Source organism: Panicum virgatum, chromosome 1N, assembly GCF_016808335.1.
Source record: "Panicum virgatum strain AP13 chromosome 1N, P.virgatum_v5, whole genome shotgun sequence".
NCBI classification, from domain to species: domain Eukaryota; kingdom Viridiplantae; phylum Streptophyta; class Magnoliopsida; order Poales; family Poaceae; genus Panicum; species Panicum virgatum.
In genome coordinates, this window is record NC_053145.1 from 53,305,584 (window position 1) to 53,326,982 (window position 21,399).

The window sequence follows — 21,399 nt, forward strand, 5'->3', positions numbered from 1 at the left end:
GTGGGGGGCAAAGGAACAGGGGAGGGGAGGGCGCAGGGCGCCATCAATGGACGGGCACCGGCGCCGGGAGCGGCCCGCCAGCGCTGGCTCCCTTTCCCTTCCTTTGCCTGGCGTGTGGCCTCGCCGCCGTGCCGGGACCCGGCCAGCCGGGGCAGGGCCTGCTCCTCTCCGGTCTCCGAGGCGATAAGAATTTGGAAGTGAGGGACCGAAGCCGACCAGAGGGGGTGAATGAGAGCCGATCAAATTTTTTTCGAAATTCGAATCGTCGGCCTATGTCCAAAAATCACCCAAACCCTCAACCGTTCTGACCAAAATTTGGAGTAGCTATTGAAAAGCTAAACCAACACAAAAGGTCTCGAACGTGCGAGCGAAACCACGAAGCAAATCAGAAGCGAATCGAGAGAAACCGCAGAACTGATCTGCCAGGACCGGTCTGACCGGTCTTGCCTACCGGTTTGACCGGTGGGCACCAAAAAACCCCCCGAAAACTTGGATTCAAATGATGAATCTCAACCAAACGACCACGAAAATCGATGAAACTTGGGGGATAGCTTCGCCCCTACCCCGTGAATATATCCCTAAGAGATCTCGTCCTAAAGATCAACAAATCTTGAGAATTCGAGGGGAGACCAAGAAGGATTGGGGTTTTCTCAAAAACTCAAGAACTCCAATTTTGAAGAGCTAGTGATTCCAGAAGGTTTGGCACGAGGCTAGAAGCAGAGGAACCACTACAAAGAGCTTATGGAATCGTCGCAATCGTGTGCATCAAAAACGAAACCAAAATCCATCACAAACGGGCACAAAAACGACGAGATTGGATCGATTCAAAAGCCCAGAGGGCACAAGGAGGATGGGGCCTCCTTTCCCAATCAAATCCAATACAAACTCTCACAAATCCATGGACTAATTCTACTCTAAAGAGAAGAACAGAGAGTGGGAGAACCAGGGGCGGCGGCCTGGAGAACAGAGGAGTCCACGAACAGATTATAAAAGCCATACATAACCTAACACAAGTGAAGGGGTATTTATACCCGCGGGACTGGTTAGACCGGTACGCTGGACCGGTCAGACCGGTTGGTTAGACCGGTCAGACCGGTTGGCCTGCAGCACCCCCTGTACACAATCTCATCTGACGGCCGAGGTTTTTACTTCGAAACGAAGTCTTCTCCGCGATGCCGCAATCTTGATGAAGATCAGGTCCGCGGTTTTGAAGGGTCCGCGAAACCCGGGTAGGTGGCCGGTTTTGAGAAGACCGCCAAAACCTTACGCGCGGGAAGATTCCCGCCTCCACGCCGTGGCCCTAGACGCCGTTCCCGCCTCGGCCTTCTGACGGCCCTAGACGCCGCCCGACGCCCGTCACATCCTCGCCCGCAGCGAGGCCCTAGACGCCGTCGACGCCCGTCGCCTCCGTCAGTCCCGAGACCGACGCCCGTGCCTCCACGACTTGGCGTCTTCAACCGTCGTCCGCCTCCTTGGTTTTGTGGCGCAAACCAAGAAACCCGCCTTCCGTCGCCGCTTGCACCCTCGATCCAGGAGTGGACGCCACAGCTGCCGCCCGGTCCGAGCTCCGGTCCTGGCTGCCCTTCACCGCCGTCCACCGCATGGTCCATCGGCCACAGCACCTCCACGGCAGCTCCCCGTCGACACTCGACACCCGTGTACCTGCAATCCAAAGACCAAGCGCACGATCACACCGCACGGTTGACAATTCACTCATCACAGGCAAGATAGAGTACTCACATTCCTCAATCTCCCCCTTGATGAGTGTATTGTCAACACACCACAAACGAACCAAGAGAAGTGAAATAAAAAAAGAACAAAGAAGCACAAGCAAGTGACGAAAAGCTCAGAAAGGCAAGAACAATCACTTACTCAACCAAAATCGATCCCCTAAGACAAGGACAAAGGCTCGACGCAATCGATCAAAAGCCAAAACATGACTCCTCAAAGACAGATGTAACGCTCGACGCAGTCATGCAAGAAGCAAAGGGAAAACGAGGAAAACCAGGAGCCAAGAACAAAGCAGAAACTCCCCAAGCAAAGTTTTTCCCTCTCATAAGTGCAACTCTCCCAAAATGATGCACTCTCAAAGCCCTGTGCACAACAGGTTTTTCAAAAATCAAACAAGTCTCCCCCTTGTTGGATCACTTCTCCCAAAATTCTCCCACTTGTTGGCACATGCACACATCAAGCCTAAAAAGACCTAAAACTCCCCCTGAAACTGAGACTCCCCCTGAACAGATGCTATGTAATGAATACAATGCAGGAGGTGTAAGTGAAAGCATTCAGGGATACAAGGATATGAGCAATATCTAGTCACAAGCACGTGTGCATCCATAAACAGGACCTGCATCTAGCTCAACAGGGTATATCAAATCAGTCTAGAGCTAGGCAAGTTCAGTTTTAGGAGAAATAAAAGCATCACCCATGATCTAGCACTAACAAGTAGAAAATGGAAAGCAGTACTAATCAAACTCATACAGGTGAGCCAAACCAGCCAAAAACAAGTTGCCAACATCTATTTTTCAATTAAATTTATAGCAATCAATTCTTAATACCAGGGGTTGAAAGCTTGTCATGCTTTACTTAGCAACGAGGCCAAGTCTATGTCAAAGACAATTAGAAGCTTAAAGCACTCATTTCAGTCATGCACAGCCTTGCCCGGGTTCTCACAAGTGCAAAGTGAGCCGTCCCGAAAGCTCGATCAGTGCGACAAGCAATCCCACCTGGATCTTTTCATTCCATTTCAAGAACAGTTCAAGCAAATTTTTTTTATCAAATTTAGATCATTTCAAGTATGAATTACTGAACGAAAAGCTACACTAGCATGAATAAGATAGCAAAGCATATCCACACGCCCTAACATGCTAGTAGCCAAGACAAGGTGATCATGTTTTCAGATTTTCAAATCAAAATAGCTTAACTCAGATGATGTCATATACACAATAGAGCAAGCTATACATGATCAAATTTATCAACTCACACTAGCAGGCACTAGAAGATCATAGCAATGTATACAAGAATGCTAGTGCAAGTGAGATAATGCAAAATGCAAACATGTACAATGCATATGCACAATGCAACTACCAAACCTAGAAAACCAAGAGAAGCAAAACAAAAACCTACCAAGCTAACCGAAATAAAAGTCAACGATCAAAAGGGGTAACAAACCCCAAGCTCCCCTCGCAAGCGAGCAAAGGTGTCCTGCTCTAGCGTTTTGGTGAGGATATCTGATGTTTGTCTCTCTGAAGGGACATGGATCAGGTCTATGTGTCCTCTCTCATGGTTGTCTTGTAGGAAATGGAATCGGATGTCTATGTGCTTGGTTCTGGAGTGCAGGACATGGTTCTTTGCAATGCTACTGGCTGACATGTTGTCTACAAAGATGGGAACCCTACCGAAACTCAAGCCATAATCCTGCAAGGTTTGTTTCATCCAAAGTATCTGGGAGCAGCAGCTAGCAGCGGCAACATACTCAGCTTCTGTAGAAGAAAGCGCTACACTATCCTGCTTGCGAGAGGACCAAGACACCAAAGATGTACCGAGAAATTGACAAGTGCCGGATGTTGACTTGCGATCCAACCGACACCCACTGAAATCGGCATCAGAAAAGCCCACCAAAATCAGAGAAGAATCCGCAGAATACCAAAGACCAAATTTAGGGGTGAATTTCAGATACATGAAGATGCGTTTCACCATCTGCCTGTGGGAGGTGCGCGGTGAAGCCTGGTACCGCGCACAAAGGCCGACGCCGAACTGAATGTCTGGCCGCGTCGCCGTCAGGTACAGGAGAGAGCCGATCATGCTCCTGTACTCCTTCTGGTCCACCGCCTCGCCGTCCAAGTCCTCATCAAGCGCCGTCGATGTGCATATCGGAGTCGGCTGAGGAGACAGGTCGCTCATGTCGAACTTCCGCAGCAAGTCTCTAGTGTACTTGGCTTGATGGACAAAAGTGCCCAGAGGAGTTTGTTTGATCTGCAGCCCGAGGAAGAACTGCAGCTCACCCATCATGCTCATCTCGAACTCCCTGGACATCTGATCAGAAAACTTGGAGACAAGAGCGTGAGAAGAGCCACCAAAGATAATATCATCCACGTATATCTGAACTGAAAGAAAATCAGTGTCAGATCGCATGAGGAACAAAGTTTTATCAACACATCCCATATTAAAGCCCTGAGCCAGCAAAAAGGTTTTCAATCTATCATACCAAGCTCTAGGTGCCTGTTTCAAACCGTAAAGAGCTTTCTGAAGTTTATAAACACGGTTCGGAAACTTGGGATTTTCGAAACTAGGGGGTTGCTTCACATAAACTTCTTCTTCGATAAAACCATTCAAGAAGGCAGAATTCACATCCATTTAGAAAACCTTAAAACCCTTGCAAGCAGTAAATGCAAGAAAGATTCGAATAGCTTCCAAACGTGCAAGAGGAGCAAAAGTTTCCTCAAAATCAATACCCTCTTTTTGGCAAAACCCCTGGGCAACAAGACGAGCCTTGTTTCGAACAACCAAACCATCCTCACCCTGCTTGTTTTTGAAAACCCACTTCGTTCCGATGGGATTACAAGCAGGTGGAGGCTCGACTAAGACCCAGACTTGGTTTCTTTCAAAATTTTCAAGTTCCTCATGCATGGCATTGACCCAATTAGAATCAGAAAGAGCGTGTCCAATATCTTTGGACTCAAAAGAGGCAACAAATGTTGAATGAGCAAAGCCAGCGATACTTGTTACCTTGGACCTGGTGACTCGCTCGTTGAGATCACCTAGCATCTGTTGAGGTGGATGGCGATGCTGAATGTGTCGCGGTGCTTCCCGTGTCGAAATCGCCTCCTCCTCAACCAAAGCTGGTGCCTCCTCAGGTGCAGCTGGTGAAGCCTGAGTCACCTCCTCGATCAGCCCCCGGGAAGTAGACGTAGTCGGATCGGGGCCGTCGTCATCGTCCGAGCTCGTGGCAGAGACGGCAGGGTCCACAGCACGCGTGGTAGCCTCAGCCTCGCCATCTGCAGCTTCTTCCTCCTCATCTTCAAAGATGGAAGTGCCGAGCTCATCATCTCCTGCAACTTCAAAGACAGAAGAATTGCACGGTGCAGTCTCGTCGAAAGTGACTTCACAAGTCTCTCTGACGATGTTAGTATCAATAATTAGCACACGGAACGCTCTAGAGTGAGAAGCATAACCGAGAAAAATACCGTCAGACGAGCGAGACTCAAACTTATCAAGATTTCCATCTTTCAGCACAAAGCACCGGCAACCGAAAACTCTGAGATGGCCAACACGGGGCTGGCGTCCAAACCGCAACTCATAAGAAGTCCTGTGCATGAGAGCACGCAAGAAAATGCGGTTGGACACGTAACAAGTGGTGTTATCCGCCTCAGCCAAGTATTTGTGAGGAGTCCTATGCTCATCGAGCATCGTCCTCGCCATCTCAACCAGCGTCCGATTATTCCGCTCTACAACTCCATTCTGCTGTGGAGTGTAGGGAGAAGAATACTGGTGTTCAAGCCCTTGATCACTGCAAAAGGCGTCAAAACGAGCGTTTTTGAATTATGTGCCATTGTCACTGCGGATCGCTCTCATGGCCTGGGGTAACTCGTTTTTCAATCTCAATATCAAGTCTCGAACAAACTCGAAAGCCTCATCCTTGGTTCTCATGAAAAAGACCCAAGAATAGCGAGAAAAGCCGTCCACAATCACAAAAACGTACCACTTCGCACCAACAGACATCACCCGAGAAGGACCGACAGTGTCCATGTGTAGCAACTCTCCAGGGTGAGAGGTCATCACCTGATTAACAGGCGGATGTGAAGTGGCAATCATCTTCCCGTGGCGACACGGATGGCAAACAAGGTCCTTTTCAAACTTCAATTTGGGCAATCCTCGGATCAGGCCAAGTGAGCTCAGTCTCGACAACAAGTCAAAGCTCAAATGTCCAAGTCTCCTATGCCACTTCCACAAATCAGAAGAAGGACCAGCCAACAAGCAACGAGACGGGCCAAGAGGAGTTCCAGAGAAGTCAACCAAGAAAACCCGATCGCGAGGTGTAATCCGACAAACCAAATCTCCTCTGGAATCAAGAACACGCGAACAGCCCTCCTTGAAGCGAACCACAAACCCCTCATCAAGAAGTTGCGAAACAGAGAGCAAATTAAAGCCAAGATTCGAAACCAAAGCAACTTCTCTCAGGGTAAAGCGATCAGAAACTCGAACAGTGCCAAGTCCACGTACCTTTCCTCTTCCATTATCCTTGAACACAATGTACTCCTTTGAGCGCATCGGGGTGAGGCTGGAGAACCATTTGTCATTTCCGGTCATGTGGCGCGAACAACCGGAGTCCATGATCCACCTGTTCTCCAAGCCTCCGACCTGCACATCAGTAGTGAGACAAAGGGTGAGCAAATGTCTCAACACTGGGGTTAGCAAAGTGAGAAGCAAACCAGTGTCGAGCCATTTGCTCTACAGAAGGGTTAGCAAAATCAGGCAAAGCGTATCCCCCGTCCCGTCTACCGCATGACTAACGAACACCACCGCGAGGAAAGCGTGGAGCCTCAAAACCTCCTTCAAAGCCTCGGTCCCGTGGTCCATAGCCGTACTGAAAACGACCAGGAGCACGACCGGCAAAGCGACCACCCGCTGGAGCACGGTAACCACCACCGTCTCCCTGACCTCCACCTACATGTCCGCGTTCCGTCTCTCCTGCTCTCTCCTCACAGCCCGCTTCCTCCTAAAGCAAAACTCCTCTAGGTGACCTTCCCTGTCACAGAATTCGCAGTGGTACCTCACCTCACGCTTGGGAGGTGGAGGCCTAGCCTGCGGACGGGGAGGAGCAGCCCTCTTCTTCTGGGCAACCTGGGCTGTGGCAGCAAGGAGCGTGTCGAGGGGATTCCTCAGTGCATTGGGCTTTGGAACCCAAACCTGCTTCTGCGGAGGTGCTTTCGGTGGTTCTTTAAGCACACCATCTGCGGGGTCAACAAGCGAAGGCTGCGTGCTCGTGCTAGCAGTGTTTCCAGCAGCCTTGCCAATCTTACCATACAACCTAAGCGTGGGACAAAGCTTACAAGCGCCAAGCAAAGCAGGCCTAGATCTAAGCTCCTCTAGTTCACAAACAACAGTAGCAAACTTGGACTGCAAAGAAGCTAGATCAGACTTGAAAATAGGACACTCATCGCATTCAAGCACATCACTAACAATGGAAGCGTCCTTGACAAGTTCAAGCTCATGCTTGGCCTTGGCTAGCTCGTGAGACACGCCAAAAAGCGAAGTCTTAGCAACATCTAAGTTCGCGACGTTCTCATCATGCTTGGCACGGAGAGCAACAAGATCATTCATGTGAGATATATAGCCAACGCACTCATCCTCACTAGATTTCTCCCTAGCACAAGCCAGCTCAGCCCTAAGCTTTCTACGCTCTCTAGCTGCTTCCTTAAGCAGCCTCTTCTGGTTGCCGAGAGCGGCGTACAACTCCCTAACCTCTATATCAAGCAGGTCGATCGTGGAGTTTACCTCTGAATCGCTCTCGGATCCAGGAGAAGAGCCGGAGTGCGTCGGTGTAGCATGTTCACCCGAAGACGCACGAACACCATCGGCTTCGCCCGCCATGGTGCAGAAGCTCTTGCGTCGACTGGCCGCCAAGCAAAGGCCGATGAAGCCGGTGGCTTCCTTGTCCCGCTTCTTCTTCTTCTTCTTGTCATCGTCGTCAGAGGTCGGTGAAGAAGAGCGGTCGGTGTCGGAGCTCTTGTCGAGGTCGCTGAGCTGCGCCAGGAAGGCCTTCTCCCGCTTCTTGGCCTTGTACTGGAAGCGCTTTTTGAGCGACTCCTTGTTGAAGCGTCCTCCCCGGTCACGACTGCGGTGCTTGTGGCGCCGACGCTCCTTGTTGGAGCCTCCCTCGTCGCGGTCAAGGTGGCGGTAGTAGTCGAAGGAGTTGTTCTGGACACCGCCGGACTTCTTGGGGCAATCGGCGATGAAGTGGTTCAGATCGCCGCAGTTGTAGCACCCGGGGTTCTTCTTTCTCTACCTGTTGTGGTAGATGCGCTGGAACTTGCTGATGAGGAGTCACAAGTCGTCGTCGCCCAGCGTCTCCAGCTGCTCATCTGAAACAGAAGGCAAAGAGGCAAGAAAAAGGCCAAGAGCTGAGTTAGCGTTAGAGCTCGTTCCACCTGGGCCAGTCACAAGAGCGATGCTCTTGGAAGGAGGGGCACCATTGAGCTTGGCTCATGTCTGGTTATCCACCTCCGTGGCCTTGAGCTTGCTGAAAAGTTCATTCACGATCAGAGTCTCATAGCCTGCAGATTCAATGATCGTGTTCACGTTGAGATCCCACACAGAGCGGTCAAGTGCGTAGAGCAACTTGAGAGCCTTCTCGTGCTCTGTGTACTCAAGGGCACCAGCAGATCTGTTCGCATTGACTTTGTTCACAATCGACTGAAAACGACTGAACATCAAATCAATGCTCTCACCCGGCTCCTGTGTGAAGTTCTCGTACTCACGTCGATGAGTCTCGAACAGTCTGGCCTTCACCTGAGGTGTACCCTCGTGATAGTTCTCAAGGCACGTCCAAATCTTGTGGGCTTCCTGAAAACCATGGACGCGTGAGAACTCCGCACGAGAAACGCCAGCGAACAAGGCATTGACGGTCTTGGCGTTAGCCTCGTGCTGGGTCACCTGGGGAGGTGTGATCCGAACAGCAAGCACCTCGTAAAGCTGGTTCGTGGTAATTTCCCAGACATCAGCTCCCATGCTCTGCAGGAAGGCTCTCATGCGAACCTTCCAGTAGGCATAGTCCTCGCCGGAAAATACCGGGATCTTACTAAGACTCGCCTTGGTCACCGAGTGGTTTTCGAATCGATTAAGGTACTGAAAACATCAACCGAGCTCTGATACCAATTGAGGGACCGAAGCCGGCGACCAGAGGGGGGGTGAATGGGAGCCGATCAAAATTTCTTCGAAATTCGAATCGTCGGCCTATGTCCCAAAATCACCCAAACCCTCAAGCGTTCTGACCAAAGTTTGGAGTATCTATTGAAAAGCTAAACCAACACAAAAGGTCTCGAACGTGCGAGCGAAACCACGAAGCAAATCGGAAGCGAATCGAGAGAAACCGCAGAACTGATCTGCCAGGACCGGTCTTACCGGTGCACTCTGACCGGTCGCGGCTGTTCGAAAACTAGCAGACCGGTCTGACCGGTCTTGCCTACCGGTCTGACCGGTGGCACCCAGAAAACCCCCAAAAACTTGGATTTAAACGATGAATCTCAACCAAACGACCACGAAAATCGATGAAACTTGGGGGATAGCTTCGCCCCTACCCCGTGAATATATCCCTAAGAGATCTCGTCCTAAAGATCAACAAATCTTGAGAATTCGAGGGGAGACCAAGAAGAATTGGGGTTTTCTCAAAAACTCAAGAACTCCAATTCTGAAGAGCTAGTAATTCCAGAAGGTTTGGCACGAGGCTAGAAGCAAAGGAACCACTACAAAGAGCTCATGGAATCGTCGCAATCGTGTGCATCAAAAACAAAACCAAAATCCATCACAAACGGGCACAAAAACGACGAGATTGGATCGATTCAAAAGCCCAGAGGGCACAAGGAGGATGGGGCCTCCTTTCCCAATCAAATCCAATACAAACTCTCACAAATCCATGGACTAATTCTACTCTAAAGAGAAGAACAGAGGGTGGGAGAACCAGGGGCGGCGGCCTGGAGAACAGAGGAGTCTACGAACAGATTACAAAAGTCACACATAACCTAACACAAGTAAAGGGGTATTTATACCCGCGGGACTAGTCAGACCGGTACGCTGGACCGGTCAGACCGGTGCCAGGGACCGGTCAGACCGGTTGGCCTGCAGCACCCCCTGTATACGATCTCATCCGACGGCCGAGGTTCTTTCTTCGAAACAAAGTCTTCTCCGCGATGCCGCCATCTTGATGAAGATCAGGTCCGTGGTTTTGAAGGGTCCGCGAAACCCGGGTAGGTGGCCGGTTTTGAGAAAACCGCCAAAACCTCACGCGCGGGAAGATTCCCGCCTCTACGCCGTGGCCCTAGACGGCGTTCCCGCCTCGGCCTTCTGACGGCCCTAGACGCCGCCCGACACCCGTCACCTCCTCGCCCGCAGCGAGGCCCTAGACGTCGTCGACGCCTGTCGCCTCCGTCAGTCCCGAGACCGACGCCCGTGCCTCCACGACTTGGCGTCTTCAACCGCCGTCCGCCTCCTTGGTTTTGTGGCGCAAACCAAGAAACCTGCCTTCCGTCGCCGCTTGCGCCCTCGATCCAGGAGTGGACGCCACAGCTGCCGCCCGGTCCGAGCTCCGGTCCCGGCTGCCCTTCACCGCCGTCCACCGCACGGTCCATCGGCCACAACACCTCCACGGCAGCTCCCCGTCAACACTCGACACCCGTGTACCTGCAATCCAAAGACCAAGCGCACGATCACACCGTATAGTTGACAATTCACTCATCACAGGCAGGATAGAGTACTCACATTCCCCAGAAAGTCAATTAGGCAGGCCGGATCACTGCAACGCCAAGGGCCCTGTTGAGACAGATACTGGAGCTGCTTACATTTCCCTGCGAGATCGAGGCGGTTGGTGCTGTGTTTGTACATTGACGGAACTATGTGTGCAGAGTTTGTTTTGCAAATTTTGGGATCCGTAGGGTGCCAACGAAAGAGCTACGGGAGGTGGTCATCATGTGGTGCTGCAACGTCTCTGTCTACGCATCCTTGAATGTGTCACACCCCTGCATTACAGAGGACCACTCACTGCCTTGTTCTTCTTCCCCCCAATGCTTTTGGACACTACTTTGCTGGTCCTAGACGTACTACTCTGATATTTATTTTCGTTTTCCTTTTATTTGTGTCGAGGCAGGCTGTATAGGCCGTGTGCCCGTGTCGGAGTGTGTCCACTTGTTTTCGATCAGGAATAATACCAGGCTCCAAAGTTTCAAGAAAGGAACCGTGCATTATCAATTCTAATGGTTAAAGAGCTTGCTCCGCGCGCGTTGCATGCCAAGAAGCTTGGTTTAAGCATGCCAGAGACGAGAAGATTGGAGTATAAATTTCAGACAAGGTCAGAAGGGAAACGTGCCCACTAATTGCAAACGCATGTAGTACACTTAACAACATTCCCTGGACGGTACAAAATCTATTTTTTTTAAAAGCATCCAGGACCATTGGGAGTCATGTAACACACTGATCGGACTCAATATAGACGAGACTCTCACACTGGGAATCATGGGCCGAGCCATGCTTGAACCCACGATCGGCCGCTCCACCACCTGGAGCGCTAACCGCTTGAGCTACGGCTCAATCCCTGCTACAAAATAATTGAAGTGCGAGTTCACTCCACATTCGTTCCATTCATCTTTTTAAGGCAAGTCTTAATGAAAATTTCATAAAGAATTTCATAGCATTAAATATCATCAATTGCTGATATGGTAAGGAGAGAGAAGGATAGAATTTCATGGGATATGAGGAGAGTTTCATCACCATGAAACTCATCCGGTACAGTTACCTAGCTTTCAGTCTAGATAACTGTGCCTATGAAACTTCCACGAAACTGGTCTAAAGATGAATGAATGACCATGTTTCAAACAGATCCCACGGGAATTAATGGCACACGGAATTCTAGTGGTAGTGGCAGCCGCCATTTGCCTTCGTTTCCGGGTGTCCGGCATCGGCAAGCTCTGACGACTCCGAGACCATGCGCGCACGCACGCAGAGACCCGTACCCAATCATCATCTATCCTCTCGGACGACGGCGAGTTTAATTCGCGGCGTAGTAAATCGCTGCACACGCCAGGCGTGAACGATCGAGACCCTGCATGCCGGCGACCCGTAGTAAAAACGGTCGAATAGCCCCCACGTGGTAGGCTAATACAACGGCCGCCTCCCGATCGACCCGGTCCCCTCGCCGGCCGGCCCTGCACACGTACACGCCCCCCTACCGCCCTACGCGCCCGTGCGGCCGTGCCGTCGAGTCCCACCAGCTAGCGTCGGGCCGGTTCCTCTCAGCGGCACACGTCGGCGCTTCTCATCAGGTGCCTGCAGCGCAGGCTTGGAACGCTGGAGAGCTACACTGTTCTTTTTTTCTTTTTCCTTTTTTGAAACGAAATGTTGAGCTACTACGTACTGCTGAACTTGGGAGTGGTTGCAGCAGCCTGCTAGCTGGCAGAAACGCATCCTGGCGCGGTGCACGGAAAGGCACGGAGCATAGCGTGTGTTACTTACTGTTCGCAAGTCCCTGAAGGTACTGCTTTGCAATTCGGCTTGCAGGTGGGGCAGGTTTTAAAATGAACCCGCAAATCCGCCCCGCAAAAATAGGTTTTGTGGTCAATGCGGCCCAGCTGCAATATTTTTGTGTCCCAACATTGAACAGCTCGCTGAAGCCCGTGAACAATAGATGAAACCCGCAAGAGCTGCAACAACCCTAGCGCCGCAGTCCCCATCGCAGCCGCGCGCGTGGCCAGGGCCGGCGCGAGCTCGCCCGCATCTCCGCCCGCCCGCCAGCGCCGCATCTCCAACCCGCGCGGACTACATCCAGTAGGTCGCGCCGCAACGGCCTGGTCAAGAAGGCCTACGAACTCTCCATGCTCTGCGACGCCGAGGTCGTGCTCATCATCTTCCCCAGCCGCGGCAAGCTCTACGAGTTCGGCACTGCCGGGTAAGCGATCGATCGATCAAATTAACACGCGAGCGCACGACCACCTAGCTAATTAATTTTCTGCTCCTGCAAGCAGATCTGCAAAAGTGAAGTCACCATTGGAGGATTTATTTTCTGCATATCTCTAACTTACGAAAACGCCGCGATTCCCGGGCCGTGGAGCGGGGCCACGTCGCCTGTAACCCGTTAACCGTCCGATCCACCTAACTCGCTGCCTCGACCGTCCGATGCGGCTCGGGCTGGGTCTGTCGCCCGTTATTCCACTCACCCGGGGACTCGGGAACCTTCGCGGACCCGCTCCGAGGCCGGCCTATCCCCTCCACGGCCGCCGCTTCTCCCCCACCGGCTGGCCGAGGCCCCCCTGTGGCTGGCTCCTTGTGGCGATGGCCGAGGAACACGCGGCCGGCTCCTCCAGCAAAAAAGCAGCGAGCGCGAGGGGAGGCCCCCCCGCAGCTGGCTCCTCGCGTCGGCGGCCCACGGCCACGCCACCGGCGGCTCCTCCAGCAGAGCGGCCCCAAGGTTGGGGGAGGGGACCCAGTCTCCCCTGCCTTTTTCTCTTGCCCAGATCTTCGCAAGGAACTCCGAAGGAACACCGTCGCAAGCTCTTCGCTGGGAGCCTGGTACCCAACCACCATAAATTGTCTAGGTAATTTGTTTTCCTCTCTGCCGCCTAGCTGTTAGAGATCACTGTGGCTGCCCTCCGCTTAGTTTAATCTGTATAAATTAGTACTATTCAGTTAATGTGTAGTAATTTTGTAGCCTGACATGCAAATCGAATTTAGTGCTGCGGCCTCATCTCTATTGTGTATCTTTGGTTAGATTTGATCTATCCTGTAGCACTTCACTGGAAACCAATCACTAATTGTAATGCGTGTTTATCTATACTTACAGTAACAATATAATAATTCAAATTTGCTTTGTACTTTCAGGAAGCCAAAAGAACAACCTATCCCAAATTAAAAAGAAATAAAAGTTAACAGGTATGTAACATAAACAAGTTTGTTCTTGATGCATCATGAAAAGATAAACTGTTGAATTACTATCGGTAATCGTGTTGGTGCTATCATTCAACTCAAACAGGACAGATGAAACATAACTTCCAAACACTCGAACTCGAAGTAGTATGCAATAGTCAACTTTGATCTTATCTTACTTGTGCCTTCTGTTGTATGTTCCCTGCCACTCTTACCTCAGGCTAGGAATAGTTAAAGCTATCGAGGAATTTAAGACTTCAGTCTATGTTGAAAATTATGACCAAGAGGAGGCTGAATTTCACAAGCCAACAACATCTTTATCATACTTTTAAGTTTTAAGCACTTATTCTTTTAGTTAGATGCATCCATTACCAACTCTAGATGATTCATTGCTTCTGGTATAATGGCTCATACCCTATTGGATGAGGCTCACCACCTACCATGATCATTGAAGTTGTCTAAAGCATGTTGTTCAGTTATGTGCTTATCAAAAATCTTTGTAAGATATCTTTCCTATATCCAGCAATGAAATGTTTGCGTAGTAGTATCTGGCACTAAGAAGACAAGTCTTTTGACAATATATTTAGGTTCCTGGAATTGTCTTTGCAAGAGGACCTGCATTGCTGTGTTGATTCTACTGAGCAGGTATAATATCATGATTTAGGGCACATAGATGATGTTCAGTTAGTAAATTCTTCCATTGACACAGCTCCTAAATTTCTAGGTTAGAGTTATTGGAAATTTTGTTTGGAACCTCCAACTGGAATGCTAGATGATGAAAAAGGTTATTTTGTTGGCACCACAGTCTGTGAGGTTAGCAACTTTTCTTATCCTAATCTAACGAGTATTTAAGTTCAGGTATTATTTTTAGGGAATAAGTCAGGCTTGTTGGTCCTGCCTGATATTGGTTCACATTTGACATACCACAATATATCATTGTTGCTGTCATATTTCCTACTTGAACCTGTAAAGCATGATCTGTAACTGCTGACTGGTTAAAGAAAAAAACTGGTAACCTTTTTTTTCAGTTTGCTAACCTCTGATGCAATCATGCAGCTTCTATTCCAGAAAAGAATTGTCCGAGTAGGCCGGGTAACTCAATTTTGCCGGAGATTAGGCAGCATTGAGTAGGTAATCTTTATTTGGAATCTTACATGAGCATAATTTACTCCTCTTGAGAGGTTAGCACTGCAAGATCGGTGCTGGACTGGGGAGCGTCGGCGACGCCACAACCTTCAGCAGTCAGCGGAGTGCGCCCTCTGCGCGCAGGAGGACGAGTCCATCGACCACCTCCTGCTTGGTTGTGTCTTTAGCAGGGAGGTTTGATTCAGGACTCTAAACCCGCTGGGTTTGGCCGCTCTAGCTCCCTTGCCGGTAGATTCACTTGCAGATTGGTAGCTTGCAGCTCGGAAGCAGGTCCCAAAGGCGCATCGGAAAGGGTTTGACTCCCTTGTCACCCTCGTCTGCTGGTCGCTTTGGAAGGAGCGTAATAGTTGTGTCTTTGAGGGTAGATCGGAGCAGCCGTCTGTGGTTTGCTCCAAGGTAGCGAGCGAGATCTCGGTGTGGGTCTTAGCTGGTTTTGTGTCCCTTAGGTCGCTCAGCGTTGTTGTGTAATTAAACCTTAAAGATAGGGGGCGGCGCTCGGCGCCATGTAATACTCTTAAGTGCCAGGATCACTTAGGTGATCTTAGTACTTGGTCGCTCTCTTTCCGCTTAATGAAATAACGTGCTTCGGCACGTTCGCGAAAAAAAGATATGAAAAATGTGACCAACTGTGATATGGAGCATCAACCGAATTACAAGTTGCTGATTTTTGCAAATTCAGTCTGTAGCTGCATCTGCCAACATTCCTGCAAAGCTTTTGATTTCATGGTAAAGTTGGAAGGGTTAAAGCATCATGCTACTTGGCATTTCTGAGAAGTTCGCTTGTAGCGGCAGCCATGTGGTTCTCAGAAGTGCCGGGAAGCTTTTCCGAGCTTGACGGGAGCCACCGATCACCAGGATGCCAGCAACATCGACATCCACTTGCCCAAGCTAAAGCCCCAAGGTGAGAGAGGGCGTGGACAACACGGTTAGTCGGTCGACTGCAACGTCTGTGTATTATTTGCTTACAATACAAATAAGTATGGGGTCTCCTACGAGAAACATCTAGAGTACTTAGCTAATATTATATATGTTTGGTTTATTCTTTCCGGCAATCTAATTATTGGATCATCCACTACAGAATACACAACTCTCGATAATTCGTTGTCATTATTATAATTCTTTCGATCAAGTGGATGTTAGTGAACAAGCATGGTAAATAGCCATTCATAATACTGACCTCCATAAAGAAGATCAGATGTTAATAACATCCTTGTCTGTTGAAATGTCCTTTTTATTTGTTTATTAAACTTTGTGAGACACATTCAGTAGGACTTTTTATATCATGGGGGCAAGGCCTCAACTACACAACTAAATACAATCAGCTTCCGTAAATATACTCTGTCTCTACTGCCTGTATAGAGTGAATCTATCTTTCTTAAACTCAATTCCTATGTATATGTTGGTTAATTTGGGAATAGCAGATAGGACGTAGCAACTACAATGCATAGCAGTTTATGTAGGCAATATGTTCAACCAAATGCCTTCAGCTAAAAAGATTTCCTCTTCTCCATAAGCTTGCTGATGCCCTCTATCTAAAACAATGATCTTTTGCGTGACAGGGGACTGCTCCACTTCTTTGCCGTGCGCAGGGACAAGGCAATGCTGTGGTGCAGCACGTCAAGGAAAGGGGCTATGCTCGCCACCAGCGAGGAGGCTCAGGTTCAATGACAATTTCCCCTGCGCGAGCCATGCCAGGAAGATATTTGTCGATATGGATAAAAGAGGTTTATATATGACAACTGTATGCACATTTCGTAGTAATGAATTTAGTTCTCTGTTGGACTCTTCAGTTTCATACAGTATTGGTGGTCAACAAGATGTTGTTAGTAACATAGCTGTTGTTTGAACAAATATGACTACTGAATATGCATGAAACTCACTTAAGAATCTCAAACTTGAGCCTTCATATTTGGTTTCTCTATGACTTGGTTGTATCAGCTATATCTATTGTATCGTGCTCTGCTATACAAATGAAAGTTTGGTTTCAGGAACTGCCCTCCGTAAATTCGCTCTTTATTTTCCCTCAAGGTTACACACGGCTTAAATATTGGTCCACGCGACAAGGCCGCGTGGTCTTTCTAGTTCTTCAGAAACACCTGATGCAAACAACAACTATCAGCCACAATCCAATGATGAGACCATCCATGAAGATGACCCCTGGGCAGACCGAGAACAACACCTTACTGCACAAAAAAAGAACGCAGTGAAAAATGAGCTTCAAGTATATTTGCAAGATGACCTTTTTCCTCGACAAAAGGATTTCGACATTCTACAATGGTGGTGGATGCACTCTGCTAAATACCCTGTGCTTTCGCGTATGGCAAGGGATCTATTTGCAGCACCTGCATCAACTGTAGCTTCTGAGTCTGCATTCTCTACTAGTGGGAGAGTTATTAGTGACTATAGAAGCCGGTTGACAAGCAAGAATGTAGAAGCATTAATTTGCCTCCAGGACTGGTTGAGAGCAGAAGGTAACCTTTTGCTAATTGTTTAAATAATATGCTTGTTCAAGATTGTAATTCTATAGTATATGCTCACCTCTTCATTTTATTTCAGGCCATACTAACTTCAAGATTGCAGAAGGTGATATTAGCGATGATGAGGGTCAGTTAGAATAACAGGTATTTTTTTCTTCTTGAATCTGTTATGCAGCAGAGTTCCTTCTCTGCTGTCCTGTTTTGGACATGAGAGAAACCTTGTAGCTGTTAGTTAGCTTTTCTGTAATTTGTTTATACTGAAAATCAGTTGCCTCATGTATGCAACTAGCACCTGTCAATTCCAGTCATAGAGCACTTGTCAATGCTTGTGGTCACTCGAATGTTTAATTAATCTGGAAAGTATGCTTGGTAAAAAAAATTCAGATAGCAAGCAGTGCCCTGTTCTTTAATTTTTGGGAGGTCCATTTCAATCTTATATGGGGCCGAATTGACCTCACCTACTGCCAGGTTCCTTTTAAACATGGCTGTAAGCAACTATACCATTTTTATTCTGCTGGTGCCCCTACAACCAGAAAAGATGTGTAGTTTGGTTGGCACAAACATCATATGCTTGCACCATATAGACCATATTTAGCAGCACAAGGGTAGTTGGTATTGAGAGGTATTATGGAAAGTATATATGCTTGGTAAAAAAAATATTCAGATAGCAAGCAGTGCCCTGTTCTTTGCCGTTTCAGCCACTTGTGAAAGACTGAGGTACTGCTGTTCGGTAGGATGGCTATAGAGTATTTTTGTTGTTTCCAATTGATCTTGATTAATTTTCTAAGATAGCATCTATTTTCTAAGATCTTTCAGCATCAAGTAGCGTGGACAGCATCAAAATGATGTAATGCATGTTGAGTTGTGGTGCATACCACAGTTTATCAGTTAGTAGCTTTATTAGTAAGCTGGGTCATTCAACTTTGGCAACCTAGTTAACTCTGTGCTGGTTGTTAGCTAGAGAAGAGAGAAGCTTGTGTGGCTTTAGTCAAACACCCTTGATACTTGTTGCGGAGTGTGGTTCGTGGATAGCATTCTCTGTGCCATTTCGAGGTTTTTTTTGTTTGGCTCTTGTGTTCGTGGATCGCTTGTTTTTGGTATGTATCATTGGTCGTCCTTACCTTTAATCTTTAAATATGAAGTCGTTTGCCTTATCTGTCTCGGCTCATGATGTCTTCTTTGTCTTGTCTGTCAATTCAAGTCTTGCTTTCTCATATTCATTTTTGAATGCTACTTGTATGCGATGCGATGGTGGCACCGTACCTTGCGGGTTGCCGCGTACATGCCACTAAGCCCACCGGATGGAAGCAAGCGGCTTAATTATTTTGCGGACAGCCACAAACCCGCTTAATTACTTTGCGCAAGCGTAGTGGGCAAGTGGACAGCCGCAACCCGCCCCACCTGCAAGCCGATTTACAATCTTGGAGCGGATTGCTCATTGCTGGCTGCTGCAGTAGGATGTGCGTTGTGCTAGGGCTAGGGCCGGGCAGCACAGCACAGTGCGCATCTAGCAGCAGCAGCAGCAGCTCACTTTTTCAAAGTCGTTGCTGTGCTTTGTAATTTTGTCCAGCAAATCTATGGGCCGAAGAGAAGGGAAAGGAGGAGTTTGGGCCCCTGATTTCGGCATGGTTGGGCCATCGGCAATGCCGAGGCAACTCATCATAATACAGGAAAGGCTTTCGGTACAGTACCACATCGGTGATGCAGACGGGCACCTCGTGGCAGGCGTGGTTAGCAGTATCAAATTTGTTAATGGTTTCTGATTCCGATGAATTCTGAATGAAAGTACACCACTTGTTGTGCTTAGCATTTTTCATTCCAGTTTTTACCTCCCTAGCTAATGATCTGCATTTCCTTTTGAGCAGCTTCCGTTGCTAACATCCGAGTCTGCCACACAAAACTCCCACCACAACATATGCAACATAAAAAAAAACTGATGCAACATCAAAAAAGACATGCAACATCACAAAAATTTATTTTTGAGTGTAAAGTTATCAAGTTGCTATATCACAGGTGAATCATCACAAAATCATTGTTAGAACATCACAAAAAATTCATGTTGCAACATCTCAAAATCAATTAAGGCCGCGTTTAGATTGCGAAAATTTTTGGCCAAAGCAAAGAATCTGACACTGTCAAGATGCCATGGAAAGTCTGTTCGCGATCAGGATTTTGGGTGGCGTTTAGTTCGCGATCTGACACGATCGAATGGATAGGGTGGGGGGAGGGGGAAAATCGCCGATGGGTGGGCCGGCTGCCTGTATGTCCCGTGAATGAACAGTAGAAGGCCGAGATTTTTTGGCCACCGTTTAGTTCCCAAACAGGCGTGTGCGAAAATTTTCGGGCCAGGTTGAAAATTTTCGCAATCTAAACGGGGCCTAAAAGTCAAATCATGACCGCAACATGGTAAAATCATGTTTGCAACATCTAGATAAGGCGACGGGCTTCCCGAGTGGAGGAAGGCTGGGCGGCGACAGGCTTCAGGGGCATGGCGGCGACAGGCTTCAGAGGAGGGACCAGGGAGAGCATGCCGCACCGTCCCCTGTTGGCCCCAATGTACCCGCCGACCGGGCCTCCGCATCACAGCCGAGCTGCCACGAGGCATTAGGCCGGGAGCTTCTCCAGGACCGTTGGCTCAGCATCATCTCCACTGGCTCGAGGGGAATGGAGAAGAGAGAAGTATCAGCCATGTCATGATTATGGAGGATGGAAGCTCGTGAGAAAGGGAGGAGAGAAGCTGACAGATGCTTATCCTTTTGTCTAAAAAAATAACATGGGAGACAACAAACGATATGTGGTGCTCGAGGCAACAAAGGATATGTTGTGCTGGAAGAGCCACGTGTCCGTCTGATTTTTTGTTGCCATCGGACGTATGAGGTAAAGCATTCTCATTTCCTTTTTGTTATTTACTGTGAAGTATGACTGTAGTAGTGGTTGCTTCATGTTTGACCCACCAAATCATTTGGCTACCTTCTGTAAGTGAAGACTATTAGGTCAGTCTCAATGGGGAGTTCCATTGCACGGTTACCAAAACTGTGAACTAGGTAACCGAACCGGAAGAGTGTTATGGTGATGATACTCCTCTCACATCTTATGACACTTCGTCTTCTCTCGCTTCAGTCATGCCAGTAAATTTAATGCTCATGACACTCCTATTGAGATTGGCCTTTTAGCATATATGTTTGAGGATCTTTTAGCATATTTTTATTCAACCTATCAAGCCATGTACAACGCCAATAAATAAAAAATCATTTACAAGATACTCTTGCTTTGTAGAGAGAAGAGAGGGTATTTTAGTCTAGCGACCATCATAAGATCTCTTTCTACTTAAGCAATTTTATTAGTAACTAATAAAAGAAACTACTAAGAAGTTGCAATGTGGCCTGTATGTGCACCTTAATCCATGCCACGTGAGAAAGTAAAAGGAACTACGAAATGAAGGTGCAAATTACAGCCGAAAACTCTTCACAGTGTTTGCAGGAACTGTTTGACCAAGACTTGTAGCACTGGAAATTAACCTCGATGAGGCCGGTTGTAGCTTACGGTGTAGGTCAACTAAAGTATAAAGTACAAAAGGCAACTAAGGCTGTGTTTAGTTCTAAAATTTCTCTCTCCAAACTTCACTATTCACCTATCACATCAAATCTCTTACCTCATGCATGTAGCATTAAATGTAGGTAAATAAAAAAAACTAATTGTATAGTTTTGATGTACACGACGAGACGAATCTTTTGAGCCTAGTTAGATCATGGCAGGACAACAATTACCACAAATAAATAAAAAATACTACAGTGTGCTACAGTATCCGATGTGACCTTTTTTACCATCATTTTACGGACCTAAACAGAGCCTAAAAAAGTTCAGGGCTGTGTTTAGATCTTTGGAAAACAGGTATAAAAGGTCACATCTGACAATGTAGCACACTGTAACACTTTTTCGTTTGTTTGTTGTAAATATTATCCTATCATGACCTAACTAGGCTCAAAAGATTCGTCTCGCAACGTACATCAAAACTATGCAATTAGTTGTTTTATTTACCTACATTTAGTACTCCATACATGGATCATTTGCTATATTTAATGTTTCGATGGGATGGAAAGTTTGGAAATTTTGGGCCGTGTTTGGTTGCGAAAACCAAAATTCCAAA

The 21,399-nt window shown here is 48.1% G+C and overlaps 1 long non-coding RNA gene across 5 annotated transcripts; it reads left to right on the top strand.

Moving 5' to 3' along the window:
* The first annotated feature begins 12,342 nt into the window (after positions 1-12,342).
* LOC120656631 lies at positions 12,343-17,646 on the top strand. 5 transcript variants are annotated; one of them, XR_005667957.1, is made up of 7 exons: positions 12,343-12,655; positions 12,732-13,301; positions 13,585-13,635; positions 14,217-14,274; positions 14,354-15,700; positions 16,335-17,246; positions 17,332-17,646. It is a non-coding gene; the product is annotated as an uncharacterized LOC120656631 (long non-coding RNA). The 5 variants fall into 5 exon arrangements; XR_005667959.1 differs by having other exon boundaries at positions 12,391-12,655; positions 13,585-14,274; positions 14,354-14,442; positions 14,686-15,700; XR_005667958.1 differs by lacking the exon at positions 13,585-13,635 and having other exon boundaries at positions 12,387-12,655.
* The last annotated feature ends 3,753 nt before the right edge of the window (positions 17,647-21,399 follow it).